Source organism: Lissotriton helveticus, chromosome 3_1, assembly GCF_964261635.1.
Source record: "Lissotriton helveticus chromosome 3_1, aLisHel1.1, whole genome shotgun sequence".
In the NCBI taxonomy this organism is placed as follows: domain Eukaryota; kingdom Metazoa; phylum Chordata; class Amphibia; order Caudata; family Salamandridae; genus Lissotriton; species Lissotriton helveticus.
Genome location: NC_136061.1, coordinates 1781233110 through 1781251793, shown reverse-complemented (window position 1 = coordinate 1781251793; position 18684 = coordinate 1781233110). Strand labels below are relative to the sequence as shown.

The 18684-nt window shown below is 47.0% G+C and overlaps 1 long non-coding RNA gene across 1 annotated transcript; it reads left to right on the top strand.

The window, feature by feature from the left end:
* The first annotated feature begins 334 nt into the window (after positions 1–334).
* On the top strand, positions 335–7383 carry LOC144825143 (uncharacterized). Its single transcript, XR_013609297.1, has 2 exons — positions 335–426; positions 5834–7383. It is a non-coding gene; the product is annotated as an uncharacterized LOC144825143 (long non-coding RNA).
* Positions 7384–18684: the final 11301 nt, after the last annotated feature.

The following is an 18684-nucleotide window of genomic DNA, read 5'->3' as shown; positions in this document are numbered from 1 at the left end:
ACCCAGGTTCCGAGGGGCACTGGGTTACCCCATTATACTTGATGCAGACTATTTCTACACACATTGTAGCAGGAGCCTGTTGGGTCTTCTGCTGCTGAAAGATGTGCTAGAGCAAAGAAAGGTTTAATTCTAGACCTTCTGTTATTTATATTTAATGAATTTCCCCAAGGCCACCAACTAAACTAAGGCAAAATGCTCAATTGGAAATGATCTGCAGTGTCCCATAAAGTTCTGAATACTTCTGGTGGCACTACAACCTGTCAAAGTTAACAGGTCAAGCCCCTCATTGCGCAAGCAGATAATTTGGAGTGTTGTAATCTATATTTTTGGTTTTAGGTCTTGCCTACTTCACCCACGTTGTTGGCCTGTGGCTCCTGGATCTGTGAGGATGGAATGCTGAGAGCTACGGCTACAGAGCTCCAGAAGGTATGAAAGACTTTAATATATTGAGGGAGTCATCTGTTGAATCAAGTATCCTGCTGCTCATGTACAAATATGGTGCTGAGGAATGAGGATTAGGACCTTGCCTGCAACTTGCCAGCCATTAATAAATCAATCAGGGATTGTGAAGCACGCTACTCACCCGTGAGGGTCTCAAAGCACTGGGGAGGGGGTGGGGGGAAGGGCTGCCACTCTGGGTCAGTCGAAGAGCCAGGCTTTTCCTGAATGAGTACAGAGTGGGGGCGCGTCAGATGTTGATAGGGAGCTCGTTCCAGGTCTTTGCCATGATAGAGAAGGCTCTTCTACCTGCTCTTGCTCTGCGGATGCGTGGGGTTTCGGCGAGGGCAAGGTCAGTGGATCGGATGTTTCTTTTGGGTACGTGGAAGGAGATTCTTTCGTTAAGATATTGGGGTCAGGTGTTGTGGAGGCATTTGTAAAAAACACAGTTGATGGACAGAATGTAGAACAATGTCATACATTCACCCCAGTACAAGGATCTGGGCCTAAATCCATCGTTTTTTTGCACTCCACACCACCCTGGGTTAGACACTGGCTATATGCAAATCAGCTCTGACCCTGTGCCTCATGGGAACAGTCCAGTCCGAACTACCAAGCCATGTCTTTCCCAGACCGGAATCAAGCATCCAAGGACCGGTTTCTGGCTATCAGCCTTCATCAGCCTGGATAGCTTGACTCCAGTGGTGTGGAGAGCCTGGGACTCACGTCTGAGCATCCCCAGCACACTCAGGGTGAAATTGCAAAAAACACAGTTGATGGACAGAATGTAGAACAATGTCATACATTCACCCCAGTACAAGGATCTGGGCCTAAATCCATCGTTTTTTTGCACTCCACACCACCCTGGGTTAGACACTGGCTATATGCAAATCAGCTCTGACCTTGTGCCTCATGGGAACAGTCCAGTCCGAACTACCAAGCCATGTCTTTCCCAGACCGGAATCAAGCATCCAAGGACCGGTTTCTGGCTATCAGCCTTCATCAGCCTGGATAGCTTGACTCCAGTGGTGTGGAGAGCCTGCGACTCACGTCTGAGCATCCCCAGCACACTCAGGGTGAAATTGCAAAAAACACAGTTGATGGACAGAATGTAGAACAATGTCATACATTCACCCCAGTGCAAGGATCTGGGCCTAAATCCATCGTTTTTTTGCACTCCACACCACCCTGGGTTAGACACTGGCTATATGCAAATCAGCTCTGACCCTGTGCCTCATGGGAACAGTCCAGTCCGAACTACCAAGCCATGTCTTTCCCAGACCGGAATCAAGCATCCAAGGACCGGTTTCTGGCTATCAGCCTTCATCAGCCTGGATAGCTTGACTCCAGTGGTGTGGAGAGCCTGGGACTCACGTCTGAGCATCCCCAGCACACTCAGGGTGAAATTGCAAAAAACACAGTTGATGGACAGAATGTAGAACAATGTCATACATTCACCCCAGTACAAGGATCTGGGCCTAAATCCATCGTTTTTTTGCACTCCACACCACCCTGGGTTAGACACTGGCTATATGCAAATCAGCTCTGACCCTGTGCCTCATGGGAACAGTCCAGTCCGAACTACCAAGCCATGTCTTTCCCAGACCGGAATCAAGCATCCAAGGACCGGTTTCTGGCTATCAGCCTTCATCAGCCTGGATAGCTTGACTCCAGTGGTGTGGAGAGCCTGTGACTCACGTCTGAGCATCCCCAGCACACTCAGGGTGAAATTGCAAAAAACACAGTTGATGGACAGAATGTAGAACAATGTCATACATTCACCCCAGTACAAGGATCTGGGCCTAAATCCATCGTTTTTTTGCACTCCACACCACCCTGGGTTAGACACTGGCTATATGCAAATCAGCTCTGACCCTGTGCCTCATGGGAACAGTCCAGTCCGAACTACCAAGCCATGTCTTTCCCAGCCGGAATCAAGCATCCAAGGACCGGTTTCTGGCTATCAGCCTTCATCAGCCTGGATAGCTTGACTCCAGTGGTGTGGAGAGCCTGGGACTCACGTCTGAGCATCCTAAGCACACTCAGGGTGAAATTGCAAAAAACACAGTTGATGGACAGAATGTAGAACAATGTCATACATTCACCCCAGTACAAGGATCTGGGCCTAAATCCATCGTTTTTTTTGCACTCCACACCACCCTGGGTTAGACACTGGCTATATGCAAATCAGCTCTGACCCTGTGCCTCATGGGAACAGTCCAGTCCGAACTACCAAGCCATGTCTTTCCCAGACCGGAATCAAGCATCCAAGGACCGGTTTCTGGCTATCAGCCTTCATCAGCCTGGATAGCTTGACTCCAGTGGTGAGGAGAGCCTGGGACTCACGTCTGAGCATCCCCAGCACACTCAGGGTGAAATTGCAAAAAACACAGTTGATGTACAGAATGTAGAACAATGTCATACATTCACCCCAGTACAAGGATCTGGGCCTAAATCCATCGTTTTTTTGCACTCCACACCACCCTGGGTTAGACACTGGCTATATGCAAATCAGCTCTGACCCTGTGCCTCATGGGAACAGTCCAGTCCAAACTACCAAGCCATGTCTTTCCCAGACCGGAATCAAGCATCCAAGGACCGGTTTCTGGCTATCAGCCTTCATCAGCCTGGATAGCTTGACTCCAGTGGTGTGGAGAGCCTGCGACTCACGTCTGAGCATCCCCAGCACACTCAGGGTGAAATTGCAAAAAACACAGTTGATGGACAGAATGTAGAACAATGTCATACATTCACCCCAGTGCAAGGATCTGGGCCTAAATCCATCGTTTTTTTGCACTCCACACCACCCTGGGTTAGACACTGGCTATATGCAAATCAGCTCTGACCCTGTGCCTCATGGGAACAGTCCAGTCCGAACTACCAAGCCATGTCTTTCCCAGACCGGAATCAAGCATCCAAGGACCGGTTTCTGGCTATCAGCCTTCATCAGCCTGGATAGCTTGACTCCAGTGGTGTGGAGAGCCTGGGACTCACGTCTGAGCATCCCCAGCACACTCAGGGTGAAATTGCAAAAAACACAGTTGATGGACAGAATGTAGAACAATGTCATACATTCACCCCAGTACAAGGATCTGGGCCTAAATCCATCGTTTTTTTGCATTTCCATTTGAAGGTCTTGCGAAGGATGCGGAGGGTGTTGAAGCAGGTGGAAGCGAGGGCATTGATCTTTCCAACATCCAGCATCTCATCCTGACCACCTTCTAACATATAGCATCTGAGTCCTACCCACCTCCAAACATACCTTATACCAACCCTAAACAGCCAACAACATCCAACGCCTAAAGCCTGACCACCTCCTACCAAATATCACCTTAGTCCCGATCACCTCCCAACATCTCATACCTGACCATCTTCCAACATCAAGCATCTGGCACCTGACCACCAGCCAACATACAGCATCACAAAGCTGATAACTTCCCAACAAACAGTATCTCAGTCTGCCAACCTTCCAACATTAAGCATATCAGCGCTGACCGCCTCTCAACATACAGCAGAATCTCCTCCAAAACTACCTTCCAATATACATTGTATCAATCCTGACCAGCTCCCAATGTCCAGCGTCTCAACCCTTAGTACCTCCCATCATACAGCATTTCTTCACTGACCACATCCAACATACAGCATCTCAGTCCTAACAATCTACACACATACACCCTCTCAGCCCTGATGAGCCTCAACATATAGTGTCATAGCTCAGACAAATAGCACTTGTTACAACGCATGCATTTACAACGCATGCCAATACAACCAAGTCATTACAACAACGCGTTGTTACATCGCATGCCATTACAACGCAAGTCGTTACAACAACTTGCTGAAGGGAGGGCGCTGGAGTTTGGAATAGTATAATTTACTATTCCAACTCCAGTGTGTGTAACAGTAGGGAAGGTGTTGGATGAAAATCCAACAAATCCAACACCTTCTGCCCCCTACAGCAAGCCGTTGTAACAACTTGTATAGTAATGGCATGCGATGTAACAATGCGTCATTGTAACGACTTGCATTGTAATGGCATGCGTTGTAAATGCTGTTTATCAGCTCAGACTAGCCTCAACATTCAGCTTCTTAGCCATGACCAGCTGTCAACATACAGCGTGTCAGCCCTGCCCAACGTACTGCAACTTGGCACATTGCAACTCCCCATATGACTTTTCAGTCCTGACCAGCCCCCATCTGAATGCATTCTAGCCATTTACTGGTATGTAAATACAGGCCTATTCAACTCCTGTCAATTGCCTTCTGAGTGCTGACCACCTGCAGCCTATAGTTTCTCAGCCCAAAGTATATCTCATGAGTGCTACACAGCCCCGTCACACATCTATCCTCTTAAAAATATATCTAGTCTCTTAGATGTAGCCTAGGCCTCTTAGATGTGGCAAACTTCATGGGTTAGTCCCTTAACCAAGACATTCCTAACCATACTGGTTTCAATATTCTCCGAACCCTACCCCTGGTGGGCACTGTTGAACAAGCCTGTGTGCCCTTTAGCAGCAAATGCCGGGCTTCGCATTGCACGTGCCCATAATGCCAGACTTGGTGCCATGAGAATCATTAAAAGGAATACCGGTGATGGAGTGGATATGCTTGGAAGAGCTAACACCTGTGTTTGTGCATGTTTCTACTGTGTTGTCTTATAACAGATGTCTCGGCCACTACCCCACATGGAAGGCACATCTTAAGTCTGGTAATTCTACAAAGAAATGCGCTACTGAACATGTTAGTGGGCAGCAAGGAAAGGTTCTAGTGGACATGTCTTTGTCAGGTCATTTCATACACTGAGCATGGCACTATAGCATCAACCCCTTGCACATAGCAAGAGTTTCACTGATGTTTACTCTGTAGATAGCCATTCATATAACTGAGGGGGGTGCTAGTGTAGGCCTCTGCTACTAAGCCAATCATACCCACTTAGACTAGGGCATGCCACTGTTGGCAACCAACTGAATAAATGAGGCAGGCGCAAATGTAAAACTATATTAACAAATTGTGCACACTGACACCAGTGCTAGGGCACACCTTTGTAGCCAGGATAGTTACCTTGCACAGGCAAGGCCTACCCGGCGCAGTGGCAGGCATTACAATGCTAGGCAGTAGGAGATATATCAAAGGAAGCCTGTCATCATTAAGCTCTGCCAACATCAGCCCTGTAAGCTCCATCACCTTCATGGCCACCACACAGGCAAATATGAGCAAGGGCAGCAGTAATTTGGGTAGCCTTGAACATGTGGCTTGGTGCTAGTGGAGCTGGTTGTCTGTGGCCAGGGACAGATGTTCTTGAGAGTGGCAATAATGAAGTAACCCTGAACAAACAGGCTCTGCACATATCATGGAGAAACCATGCACTCATTTATGACAGTCTCTTCTTTTCATGCAGCTTCAGCTGAAATATCTAACTACGATTCCAGATACTGAGCTCCAAAGATGGTCCATACGTTTCTCATGATGAAAGGAAAACAGCCCTCCAAATGCTTCTGTATCGCAAGATCTTCTGCAGGGATAGCCCTCCATCACCACTGGGACGCCAACATGACCGTTGTGGAGGAGTGCATGGAGGACTTGGATTATATGTATCCCGGAATATGACTGGCTAGCTTCTGTTGGGTCTTTTCCCCAAGACACCCAATCATGATGGGTCTGTCCCTTCCATTTCCCCCGACAATGGGACACGCTGGTTCTGTCCTCCTCTGTTCCCCATGATTCCTGGTTAACCTGGTCCATCTGTTCCATTTATCCTTGGCAATGCGGAGTCTCTCTCATATGTTCCTTGTGGCTACTTATTCGTGCGAAGTCTGTCCCCTCCATTCTGCATAGTCATTTACCATGCTTGGTCTCTCCACCCTCACCTCCGTCGATATATGATAAGGCATCATGATCTAGAGCCACAGCGATAAATCCCAGAACCCCCTGGATCTCTTCCGGTCCTGAGGTAGAGTAGGATGGCTCACCTGTGTCTGAGGTTCACTTGAGCATTTTGCACATGCTCATTCATGCCCATGGTCTAAACAGTCACTCTATCATGGTTTGATAACAGTGAGGTCTTTTGTAGATCTATCTGATATGACACTTGTGTTACCTATACAAAAGGTTGTTAGTTGCCCCACCTCAATTTCTGCCTCATCACAAATTCCCTACACCTGGGCGTATAGCACCAGTACTGGCCTGAAACCCAATCTTGCCCTGCTTGCTCCCTCTCATACATGGCTGACATTTCCAATGCCATCTGTAGAAGTCAGATACATCTTGGGAACAAATGCACTTTATCCTTGGTTACTTTTATTTATTTTATTTTTGCAAATGTTAATATTTATGATTCTTTCAAATATATACAGATCTTGAAATGCAAAGTGACTGACTAAATTATCAAAAAGTTCTTCTAAACAATAGAAAAATATAATGTAAAACTTGCATCATAAATCTATGTCTATATTACAGCTCTCAAGAGCCAGAATTTGTAACTGTCTTCCACGGCTTTAAAGCTAAGACTGATTGCATATTTTATCAACCTACAGTGATTATTATGCAGTTCTACATCACAGGACCCGTAAACGCTCATTTCATTTTATCGATCTGGTGTAGTGAACACTACAAACTGTCTTGTTATTAGACGAAGAGTAGGATTTTAATAGTTGAAGATGTGGCTTAGAAGCACAGTGTTATATCTTGTATATGTATTAATGCATCTCCCCTGTTGCTTTGGCTCTACCTGCTGAGCCAGTGTGAGTGTGCTGCTTCAAATGTTGAAGTGGTGATGACAAATTGAATGTTTGGGTGCCTGTGAGGTGAGGTGAGGTGTGGTAGTTGGAGTATAGGCTGAACAGCAGGCAGACTGCTCATGGTGGGGCTATTCTTATGGGTATTCTCAGAACCAAGCTATGGATGTACTTATCTGCAACTAAGACTAAATAAATCATCTTCAATAAACTACACCTTGGCTACCAGACTTTCATTGCAACATTTTGGACGACGATCTGGAGACAGAGCCATGCGTGTTAACTGAAGCAACTACTGAAGGTTTCAACAAGAAACTGAAGATTCAACTGTTAAGAAACTTCAAAAAGCTGAGAAATACAATTCAAGACAGTAACTGAACACCCTGTAGCCCCACTAGTGTACTCCTCATCGGACAGCCTCAACCAGGGCATTTTTCATTTATGTACATTATTACTTTTTGGTGTATGGAGTCACCTTGCTCTGCATAGAACAGGTCTAGCAGCGATTTTGTGTAGGAAACTGTCTGCCTCATTTACAGATTCTGACTAGCCTGGCAGGAAAATCATCTTTCAAGACATGTATTCCAGCACATCGGCATGATTGTGCTCTCTATCTTGTGCTGTGCTGTGTGGTTATAGAACCGGCACCCGTAGGGGGTATCTTTCAGAAAAAAAGGGACTTTGGTGAGTGCTTGTTTGTTTTCTCCTCTCTGCAATATTGTCAGTTATTGTGCGCGATATGCGCAAGCCATATTTTCTTTTGAACGCCTGCGTGGATGCCGTCAGTCAAAGTGGAGGCTCAGCTGCTATCCCCTTACTGTTTTCATGTGGGCGCAGGACAGTGACGTCTCCTCACTTGCTGTTCAGGAATTCATGCTGTACTGCAATGTTTGGTGCATGCATGCGCCTGTAGCCACCCGGCGCTGTGCTTTCACGTGTGCCTCCCAGTGTTTTTTTTAATTTCCTTGCTATCAGATCTTCCCTTTGCAGGCACAGTGCCTATGACGCGCGAGCCTCTAGGTGGTGGGAGGGCACTTCCACCACAGGGTTTTTAGGCCTCTCCTAGCGACGCAGTGCATGCGCTGCTCGCCTTGGTGAGATCTATTGTCGTCGACTTGGTTGCTGAACCCAGACAGACTATGTGCACGCTCACGGCGTGTCTTTTCTGGCGATCTCAACTTGAGCCCGGACAGCCGATGTGCACACTCATGGCATGGAGCTCTTTTGCGTTCCCTCTTGCTCGCTCCCTCACTGTCTCCATCAGACCCATGGCTCGCTATTACTTTACCTCCCTGCGGCCTTTCAGCAGGTGATTTGCACGCGTTTGCTGTAAGTGCTTGCTGTGCGGGCAAGCGCTTCGGCGCGCTTTCATTTTATTTACGGCGTTTCAGGAGCAGGTGTAGGTCTGGAGGCCTCGTTTCCGGTCTGCCCCTGAAACAAACCGCCGCAGCTTGAGTGAAGATGGTGCCCACGGGGAAAATCGGTGGCAGGGGCCCTCACGTAGTCCGCATCCTACAGTCGGACTAGGGTTACGGCTTAAATGTGCACAGGCAGGTGAGCAAGGGCGGCCAGCTGCGGAGAAATGGAGGAGAGGTGTACGTGACGCTCCAGTAGCAGCGGTCAGCACTGGGTGCCGGGACGCAGAGATGTCTTCCACCTGGGTGCTCCCCTTCATCAGAAGTATTGATCTGAGCGGTAACGACTTTAAGGTGAGAAGGGCAACTAACTGCCTCGCCTTGTTAGCCCGACCGGCATGTTGTGTTTGGGGTGCAGGAAACGTACGGGGGGTGAGGCCCGAAATATTTCCTGGGTTGCATTGCAGAACATTTGTCAAAGACGTATAGTCTACTTTTGTAATGTCCATGATACGGATATGTAAATGTACCTCGTGTCACTCTGAATTGTTAATATTTTTTTTGTCTCTCACAAGCTGGTTATTGTAGTTTTGCACTACCTGCACTGTTGGGTTGGTAACGCATAACACGGGTCATCATAAAACTATTTTAAATATTACATTGATTCTGTTAGTTGCAGTCCTGATGTTCATCAGATAAAATTCTACAGAACAACCTGTGTTAATGGTTTCTGAAATAGAAAGCACAAATGGGCTTTGCATTTTTGGCGTCATTGAGACACCTGGTTCTGTGTTGTAAGCGTGCTCTAAGTTGCTTACGTTAGCAGTGTTTAGCTATGAATGATCCCCTTCCCAATATATGTTTACAGACATTTTGGTGCAAGTCAATGGCAAGGACAGGGTAACTTTCTTAAAATACGTATTTCTTTGCTGTCAGTCTTCGTGCTGACTGCTCAGTAGCAGGTGTTCGACAGGTTACCTCGTCAACAATTGGAGTGTTTAGGGTGCATATAACATGCAACTTTTAGACTGCACTCTTCCTGTAAGTAAATCAGTTTTTCTTGGCACTCCAGTGTAGACCCTTCATACTATCCCGAAGGTGTAGCATTCTAATTTGGAATGTTTGTTAATATATCTCTCTGTTTGTATGTGGAACGCGAGTAGATTGTCGTCCAACCGATTCACTCCCCCTGATTGTAACTATCTACACTTGATATTAAACCTGCCTGAGGGGGTGGGGTATCCTAAATAGTTGACTGTTTGCCAGCATGCATACCAAACAGGGCAGTGATCAGTATTCCAGTCAGAGGCTTCTAGCCAAGATAGCTTAGTTGTCAACTAGTAGCGAAATGGGACCCCTATATTTCAGCACAGTTAGGGTCTTACTTGTTTCTCAGAGCTGTTGGATATTTGGGGTCCCAGGGCACTAGACCACAGCTGCTGTGACGAGGAGTGGCTTTATCTTTTTTGTTTCAGTTTTTCCCAGGATAAAGTCCACATGTCAGTGCCTCCCCTTGCAGGTATGGGTGTTGAAGTCCCCATCCAAACAACAGTGCACCTCATGCTACTGTGCTTTGAGTGACAGTCAGAATTACTGGGTATAGTGGTTTGAGAAGGCTGGGAGTAGAGGTTGCTTCACTGATATCTGGGGTGTCCTCTGACGGTTAGGCCCAGAGTTGCAACCTGCGACTCTGTGCTGTGGAAACAGGCTAGTTAGTACGAGCACATTAGGCAATCTACAATGACATGCATTTGCAATGCAACATGTCTCGCATTTACGCGAGTTTAAGCTATTGACATTGTAAATAACAATGAGTTTTATTTATGTTTCAAAATCCAAAACATAAATAAAAGGTATTGTCATTTACAATGGCAATAGCTCAAACTCGCGTAAATTTGAGACCTGTTGCATTGCAAATGCTTGTTTGTTGTTGAAGGCTGCCCAGCGTGTCAGCGTGTCCCATCACAAACTCAGGGGATTGTCTCCATCAGCCTGGAGCTTTCTGTTCAGTGGACTGAGGTGACACAGAGCCAGCAGCTTGTCAGTCTAGTGACATGTGCGGTCTCAGCCTTCCCATTTGACTGCCCCGGATCAACGGCATGTGGACCATCTAAAAAATGGGGTAACTTTAAGTTTACCAATCTTTCTGCAGCCTGGTATAGAGAAGTATGTCTGGTCGGTTCAGGACGCTATTCCAGGATTAAGGTGTCCACATCCTTCTGTATGGGAGTTCTGTATTTTTTTCTGGGACTAGTGATGTTGCCTGCCAATTTGTGTGAGAAATCGCTCACAGGGAACCATCTTGAGTCATGTTTGGATACAGTCCTGATTCTTCAAGACATGTTTGCTTTTCTGGTATTTTCTTTGGGTCATGCGGCATTTATTGGTCAATGATATGCTTTGCTGTGTTATGCCATTATTTCAGGTTTTTCATGCATAATATTGTTTTCCATAATAGTATGCTCAGTTGTGCATTGACCTTGTGAGTGCTATGATCCTGCGTAGGTTGGAATCCCTACTGTTGCACAAGGTTTGCAGTGCGTGGGTATCCTGTCTGTGTTCCTACTATGTAAGTTTCTTTTAAGTTGGTGTCGCTGTTGTGGTGACATTTATTTCTGGTCTGGGAAATTTAATTTTGGTGTGCAAGGTTCAGAGTGTCGTCACTTATTGGTATGTCATGTTGTATTGCTACATTTTCATATTTAACACCACTTGCCCTTACACGAGGGGTTACTGTATGAAAGTAAATCACCCATTTCTACACTTTAGACTACATGCCCTTACATGGGGTATTGCTGTATGAGTGGGAGTCGCTAATTTCTACATTATTCACGACAGGCCTTGACATGAGGGATGGCTGCAGGGGAGGAAGCCAACCATATTTACGTTGGAAGCTACAAGTCCTTACATGAGGGATGGCTGCATGGGATGAACTCACCCATATTTATATTGTACTCTACAGGCCTTTACATGAGGGATAGCTATATGGTTGGAATTCACCCATTTCTACATTGTTTGCTACATGCCGTTACAAGTGGGATAACTGAATGGGTAGGATGTCACCCATGTCTACACTTTATACTTCGTGCCCTTACTTGAGGGTTGGTGGTTTTGGAGGATGTCACCCATTGCTACATGTTACACTATTTGCCCTTGTTTGGGCGATGTTTGGTCACGTGTTTTTCAACCATTACTTTTGTGTGATGACGTGCTTTCTTTAATTTAGCATTTTACTTGCAGTTTTGCGTGTGAGTGTGGCCCATGGTTAGTTGGTTCCGTGTTGTGTTATGCCACCTGTCATGCTTGTCTGACCGGTCTGTGTGAGTTGGTGATGGGAATAAGTACAGCATTGTTTTTGTGATATGGTGCTGTAGGACTTATACAGGTCTTCCTCAGTCTTTGTTCAGTAACATGTGACTTTAAGTTACTGCTGTATGATCTGTTATATGTTATGTGTTTAATGAAGGAGGAGGATGTGTGTTATCTTGATAGTTATCTATGGATCTTCCCAATTTTCTCTATATATGGTTCTTCATGTAATGCTTTATTCCATCTTGCATTCGTATATTTTGATACAATTTCTCTTTACATGTTTCTTCATGTAATTGCTTTATTCCATCTTGCATTCTTATATTTTTGTGTTTTATAAAGGGGGACGATATGTTATATCTTGTAAATGTATTTATGTATCTCCCCTGTTGTGTCGGCCCTAGCTGCTCAGCCAGTGTAAATGTGCTGCGAGGAATGTTGGAGTGGTGATGACAAATGGGAGGTTTGGGTGCCTATGAGGTGAGGTGTTGCAGATGGAGTATAGGCTGAGCAGCAGGCAAGCTGCTCCAGGTGGGGCTATTCTTATGGCTATCCTCAGGACCAAGCTGTGGATGTTCTTATCTGCAACTAAGAATAAATAAATCATCTGCAATAAAATACAACTCAGCTACCAGACTTTCATTACAACACACAGCTCGGCTACTGGAAAACGAAGAGGATACTGGTTAAAAAGAGGAGTCTTGTCATTACATGAATTGGCCAAACCGAGGGAGAGGGATAAACTGCTCTGTGGCGAGCCTCAGTGCGTGAGACATGTCCATCTCCTATCGAAGCGGCAAATCTTGACTTCCAGGAGTCAAGACAAGTAATTTTCTTCCAGTTTCAAAGCCATTAATAAGAATGCTGGTAAATTTTTTGGAAATTGCATCAAGTGAGGGCTGATAACGACATCCCAACAGTGGCTAAAAAGTGTTGGTCTGGAATGTGGCAGGAGCAATCACCAACAGCTGAGATTAATTCAAACCTTCCTTCTATCATCATGCAAATCTGTCTTTCCTAATCTTACAAAGAGCACGCCAACGGCTCGGACCAGGAGTGGTGTAGTCCCTAAACGGACTTTGGTGCTCCCCGATTGGACGCATTTCCAGTGGCGGCTGGTGAGATTTTAAAGTAATGGGGAATACAGGTGGTTGCCAACTGTCTTGCCTCTTAATTCACTCATGGTTTATCATTAAGTTTATGTTTTAAAAATATAACTTGTAATAAGTATTGATCAGTCAGGGAAATATTGTGACATATTAATATCAGAGCTTCTATGTGTTAAAGGAATACACTTTTTTGAATTTTGAAGAGACGTTATATTTTACATGATGTTTACAGTCTGATTTACATAGCAAACATCTTCAGTCTCGCCCACTTTTATTATACTCCAGGTAACTTTGGTCATCAGGATGGATTCAATATTAGAAAAATATAGCTTGTCGGGTCGACTGGGGAGCCTCAAGACTGAATTAATGTGTAAATGTAAATGTGTGTATACTTGTAAAGCGCACTATCACCTGAAAGGTATCTTGGCGCTGTATACCGCTGTGGAACCCTTCCTGGCTTTCCCTGTGAGATGCCCCCTTACTGAGCACCTCCAAGGTGAGGCCAGGCATCCAAGCACTTTCGGGGCCGTTGTGGAGATTAAGCAAGCTATTGCCCAGAGTTGCAGAGTGGGACCCATGATTAGATTAGGCACCTAGGCGAGAATTATAGAGTCCGTGGACATTGAGCCCAAGACCCGGCTCTAATCCAACAGAGCCAGGCCTCTGAATGATTCCCGGACGTGCAGACTGAGATGTATCTGTGGTGGTAAATAACACGAGAGATGTGCACAGCATAAAATCCCCAGGACAACAGAACAAGCGCCTGTAGCAAGGTTACAGGATTTTTTATATCATACCTTTAAAAAACATTAACATTTGTATTGCAATACACGAGCAACACCTTGTGTACAACTGGAGTCAGCCTAATACATTTTTTTTATTGTGAAACCATCTCAACGCTGAAGAAAGAATATAAAAATACAGCATAGTCAAATAGAATATTCATCCCCAAATTCTCTACATGCGTCTTCGTTTTGCAATTAACATTACGCAGTAGACAACGAGCAGTATACGGAAAGGTGGGATGAGGCGTTCTATGTGCCCCATAAAGAGGAAAGTTTTTGCTTGTGCAAAGTGAAGTTACACGTGTTTTCTTCCATTTAACGTTACTTGCTAAATCCTATCACTAACAGCACCAGAAGGCATGAAGTACTTACTCTACGCTGCACATATATATATGGAACATGACGTGGAGGGGAGAAATAAGAATAAAGTAAACTCTCAGTCATGCCTTGCCCTTATAGCAGTCCTTCCCACTCTCTCGCCTCATGAGCTATGCGCTGGGCCTGAAAAAGGGAAGAGTAGAAACTAGCATGGGACAGAAAACAACCAATCACTGCATTGCTTCATATTAAAGCCATATAGTGATTGGCCTACAATGTCTCACTACTAGACTAGGCATACTAGCATAAATAGAGCCAATCTAGATGCTGCTCCCTTACTTAAACAGCATGATAGCAACACCAGGATTGGCTGGACCAGGCTCAACCAGCCTAAGAGACCGGGGAGACTGCGGCTGAGATCCTCGGGCCACTAGTGTTGGCTAGGTAGGGAAGGCCTCAAGTGCGCATGTCGGGTGGGACAGGGAAACACACCTGTCCAACCTGATATTCAGGCTTCAATTAAGTGCAGATCCAGCCAGCCTGTTGCCAATAATTATGTCCCGCCCCTGAACACACTCATTCTAGAATAAATGTACTTACACACAGTGTGATCTGCTCCACGACTGGGCCAGAAAAAAAAATGTTTTTGCCTATTTATTTTTATTTTACATTTTGTAATACGGGTGCCAGCGTGGCAAAAAACACAGAAGGGTCAAGGCTCCAAAGCCGCAATAGAGAAACTGTCCCTGCCCGTCTCTAGTTCATGTTGGTTCAAAAACAAGAATCAGAACTGTAACCTTTCCAATAAGAATGACAGACCCGGGTCAGTATTTTAAATGTTTGTATAATAAATTATTAGGCGAATACATTAAATATGCAATCACTATTTAGCAGCAAAGCCTACAAATCATAAGTATCATGAACTCAGTACAGTTCAATAGAGTCACCCTGTTCTGCAAAAGGCTTACCTGACTCAACGATGCAGAGCACCGTCAAGATAACTTAACAGCATTCTGGGACCTGATGCCAGCGAGATTGCGCCCCATGGACGTTTGGTCCCCCTTGGGGAAGTACCTGAGTGCGCAGGCGAGTAGTGGTGAAGGGCACGCGGGCTCCGATGCGCTGGCAATGGATTAGGAGATGTTATGCCTGTTGCTTGTGGTACTTGGAGTGGCTGTGGTTGAAGGTCACTGCACGTTGTTGTAAAGTCCTTCTTGCTGCAGCTGGTACTACCCTAGCAGGGCCCTTGCCCTCATTGACTTAGCTGAGTATCTGATTCCCCTTCCTACCCTCCCCCCTCTACTCTACACTCACATTCTTGTTGGATGAGAGCTTTCCCCATTGTGTGCTACTTGGTTCTATGATATGCTGATATCTGAATACTGCTGATGGGTATATTTAAGGTGTACTGCTGTTCCCTTTCTTTTTCCCTCTCTGTACTAGCTTTGAAATTCTAACCAAAAGAATAATAAAATAAAAAGTTCAATAAAAAATCCAGCATAGATTCACCAAATAGGAATGGGAAATGGGAGTTCTCTATACAGAGGAAAATAATGTTATTTTAAAGGACTTCAGGCAAAGGACTTCATACTTTACTAAGAATGTACATGTTTCTCAGGATATGCACCAATGAGGAATAAGCAAAAGGAAACATTTTACTACAGAATACATTTGAGGATTTTCTCATAATACTATTGTATTGAGTTCTCCCATTTTATTCATGCACACATTGCATGAATGATTGTCTGAGCCAATTGACATATCCTTGGTTGGGTAAAGCTCAGTGAAAAGCCTCTGGGAACACTCACCTTCTTTCAGTGTGAAGCTTGTAAATCTTTCGTTAGAGCCAAGCAATAACAACAACAACGATCACGTGTTGCGGTACAGCTTCATTTCAAGATGGAAGACAGTGCATTTTCAGTTATGTTATCACAAGTTCGAATTTGAGCAATTTTAGAAACACAAAAAGGAAACAACGTTCACACTTTAATAACTCTTTTTGTAAGAGACACCCTCTGTGCAATGGGTATGCCCACATGCATGTCCCATGCTCTCGGTGCCGCAGGTCTCAAGACGTACTTTACTGATAAGGCCTAAGTAGGTATTGCTTAGGCTCCTGTCTGGCAAATTGGGCTGGACTATTCTCATTGGAGTAGGACCAAGACTGATTTGCCTGTGGCAGGTCTTTGTATAGAACTGAATGGATGGAGAAAAACTGTGGTCTAGAACACAAGCATTTCTACATTGTGTATTTTTCTAAATCCATTCCATGACATTGGACCCACACAACAGTTAAGAACAGCGCTTCAAGGTATGAAAGCCATATTCCGCGAGTGAGGCTTTGCTCTGTGAAGCTCGCACATAATGAGTGAGTTAATGTTCCACATGACAAGACCTACAAGTAAAGACTTAGACTTCCACCCCAATATGTTAGACCCACTTCCAATTAAGTAGATGGGGCTGCCCAGTCTCAGACTCACAAACAATGTGTGAAGCTGTGCTAGACCAGCTGCTCAGATTGACTGAATTCAGCTTAGCCCTGGGCAAGGAGGGGTGAAGCAGGTGATGGCAATGCTAAAACCCACCACAAGAAGCATTAGACTGCCCACCATAACCAACGCTGTCTGCCTTCTGCTGCTCAGCACAGAACTTCCATCCGGCACTCCAGTCCTGCCAAGTACTACGCACCAGGCGTTAGCTTAACGTACTTTAATGTGGTGGGCTGTGTTATTACATTAAAATGCATTAACCAGGCACATTGAGCGCCGTGAACCTTGTGCGTGCTGTGAGGGTTGAAGCAGACTGGCGCAGCCGGATTACAGCAGCACAGCATCCAAGTGCTCTGCTGAAGGAGCTGTTGTGTCCTGCATGACACATTCTAGTTGATCACAGGATGTGATCTCACACTTTACACCCACCCACCACTGTGTCACGAGTCACGTGACACAGTCAATAAAAGGAGCCGAGCGCACGTGCTCGTGGTTCATTAACCAGCTAGTCCTCGGTGTCCGTGTCGCAGTCATTACTAGCATGTGGGACTAGGGCCCCAACACAACAATGGCGACGAGGAGTGGTGGCTGTGCCCACGCGTGCCACAGCCATTTTCGTCGTGGGCGAAAGGGGGAGAGAACAGCAGGGCGACATCGTGCCCCCTCCCCTCACCCAGGGTCAGCGACAGTCTGCCGAGTGGCCCGCGGCCCAGAGGTCCATCTCGAGGTGACCAGGAGCTCACCCCGCACCTAGACCCCTAGCGCAGGAGGAAAAGCGGACCGGGCAGAGCCCACCTGCACCGGCCGCAACTGTGCCCCGGACAAGGAAGCGGACCGACCGGAGCCCACCCGAGTCGGCCGCAGCAGCAGGGACCCCCACCAGAGAGGAGTGCTGGCCGGGCGGAGCCCACTCGCCATGGCCGCAGCTGAAGAATTGGCCCGTCGGCCGGAGGTGAGCCCAGGTACTGTGAATGGCCCCGGGGGGTCGAGCATGCCAGGAGCGACCCCCCCCTCATGACTGCGCATCAGCGAAGCCCACCCGCATGATCAGGGCGCCTTGCCGCGCGTGATGTGGCCGAAAAGGCATAAACAGTAAAGCGGCGCCAGGGGAGCCCGCCCGCGGCCTGCCAGCAGCGTCCCCCGCCGCGCAGCGTGTGTGAAGTGCGGCGGCGGGGTGAATGAACTAAAAGAAAGCTGCCGGGCCCCAAAGAAGTAAAGCGGAGCCCACCCGCTATCAAAAAGATAACTGTACCGACAAATAAGCAAGGCCAGCGGATCCCACCCGCGGCCTGACTGCACAGGCCACCACCGCGCCGCGTGCGTGAAGTGCGGCGGCGGGGTGAATAAAGTCAAAGAAGTGCTTCCGGGCGCACTTCCGGGCGAGGAATTTAACTCCCCCACCCGGGCAGCGCGTGGATGGTGAAGCTGCTGCAAGGGGGAGGAGAGAGTGAGCACATGCGGGGACGAGTGGCCGCCCGTGACACAGCCCGCCTGATAGCTAAGCCCGTAAAAGCGGCACCAGCACCAACGTTCCCCCACCCTGCGCAGCATGTAAAGAGAAGAGCTGCTGCGGGCGAGGAGAAGACTGCATGCAGCCCGTGGCCGGTCAGAAGCCACACACAAGCGGAGACCGCCCGTGGAGACCGCGAGCATGACGGGGAAATCAAAACCGCCGTCAGTGAAAGAAATGTAGCCCCTGCTCGGCCAGTGTTGTAAGAGTGCCTGGGGCAGAACAAATGTAAGAGCCAGCGGGTGCCGACCCCGCATAATTAAACATGGCCCATAGCCACCCCCTCCCCCGCCCGCGCGAGGACTGTGAGGCTGGCGGGCAGGGAGGGCGAAAAAAAAATACAGTATGGCTGCCACAAATCTGCCCCCACCCCCTGGGTCCCCAGCAGAAGAAAGACGGGTCTGCAAGCAGCCAGCGCTGTTTAAAACAACAAAAAGAAGGGAAAAGAAAAGAGACACGACTTACCTGGGAGAAGGTATCCTGCTCCTGATGGCTGGGGTCAGCAGTGGCTCCAGCCCCCCCTCCTGAACACTCCATGGCAACAGCAGGTCCTGCAAGCCCGGGACTCCAAGCACAAAGAAAAAAGCAAACAAGCACAAGACAAGCCAAGGGAAAGCCTACAGAGGGAAAGCAAGCCTGC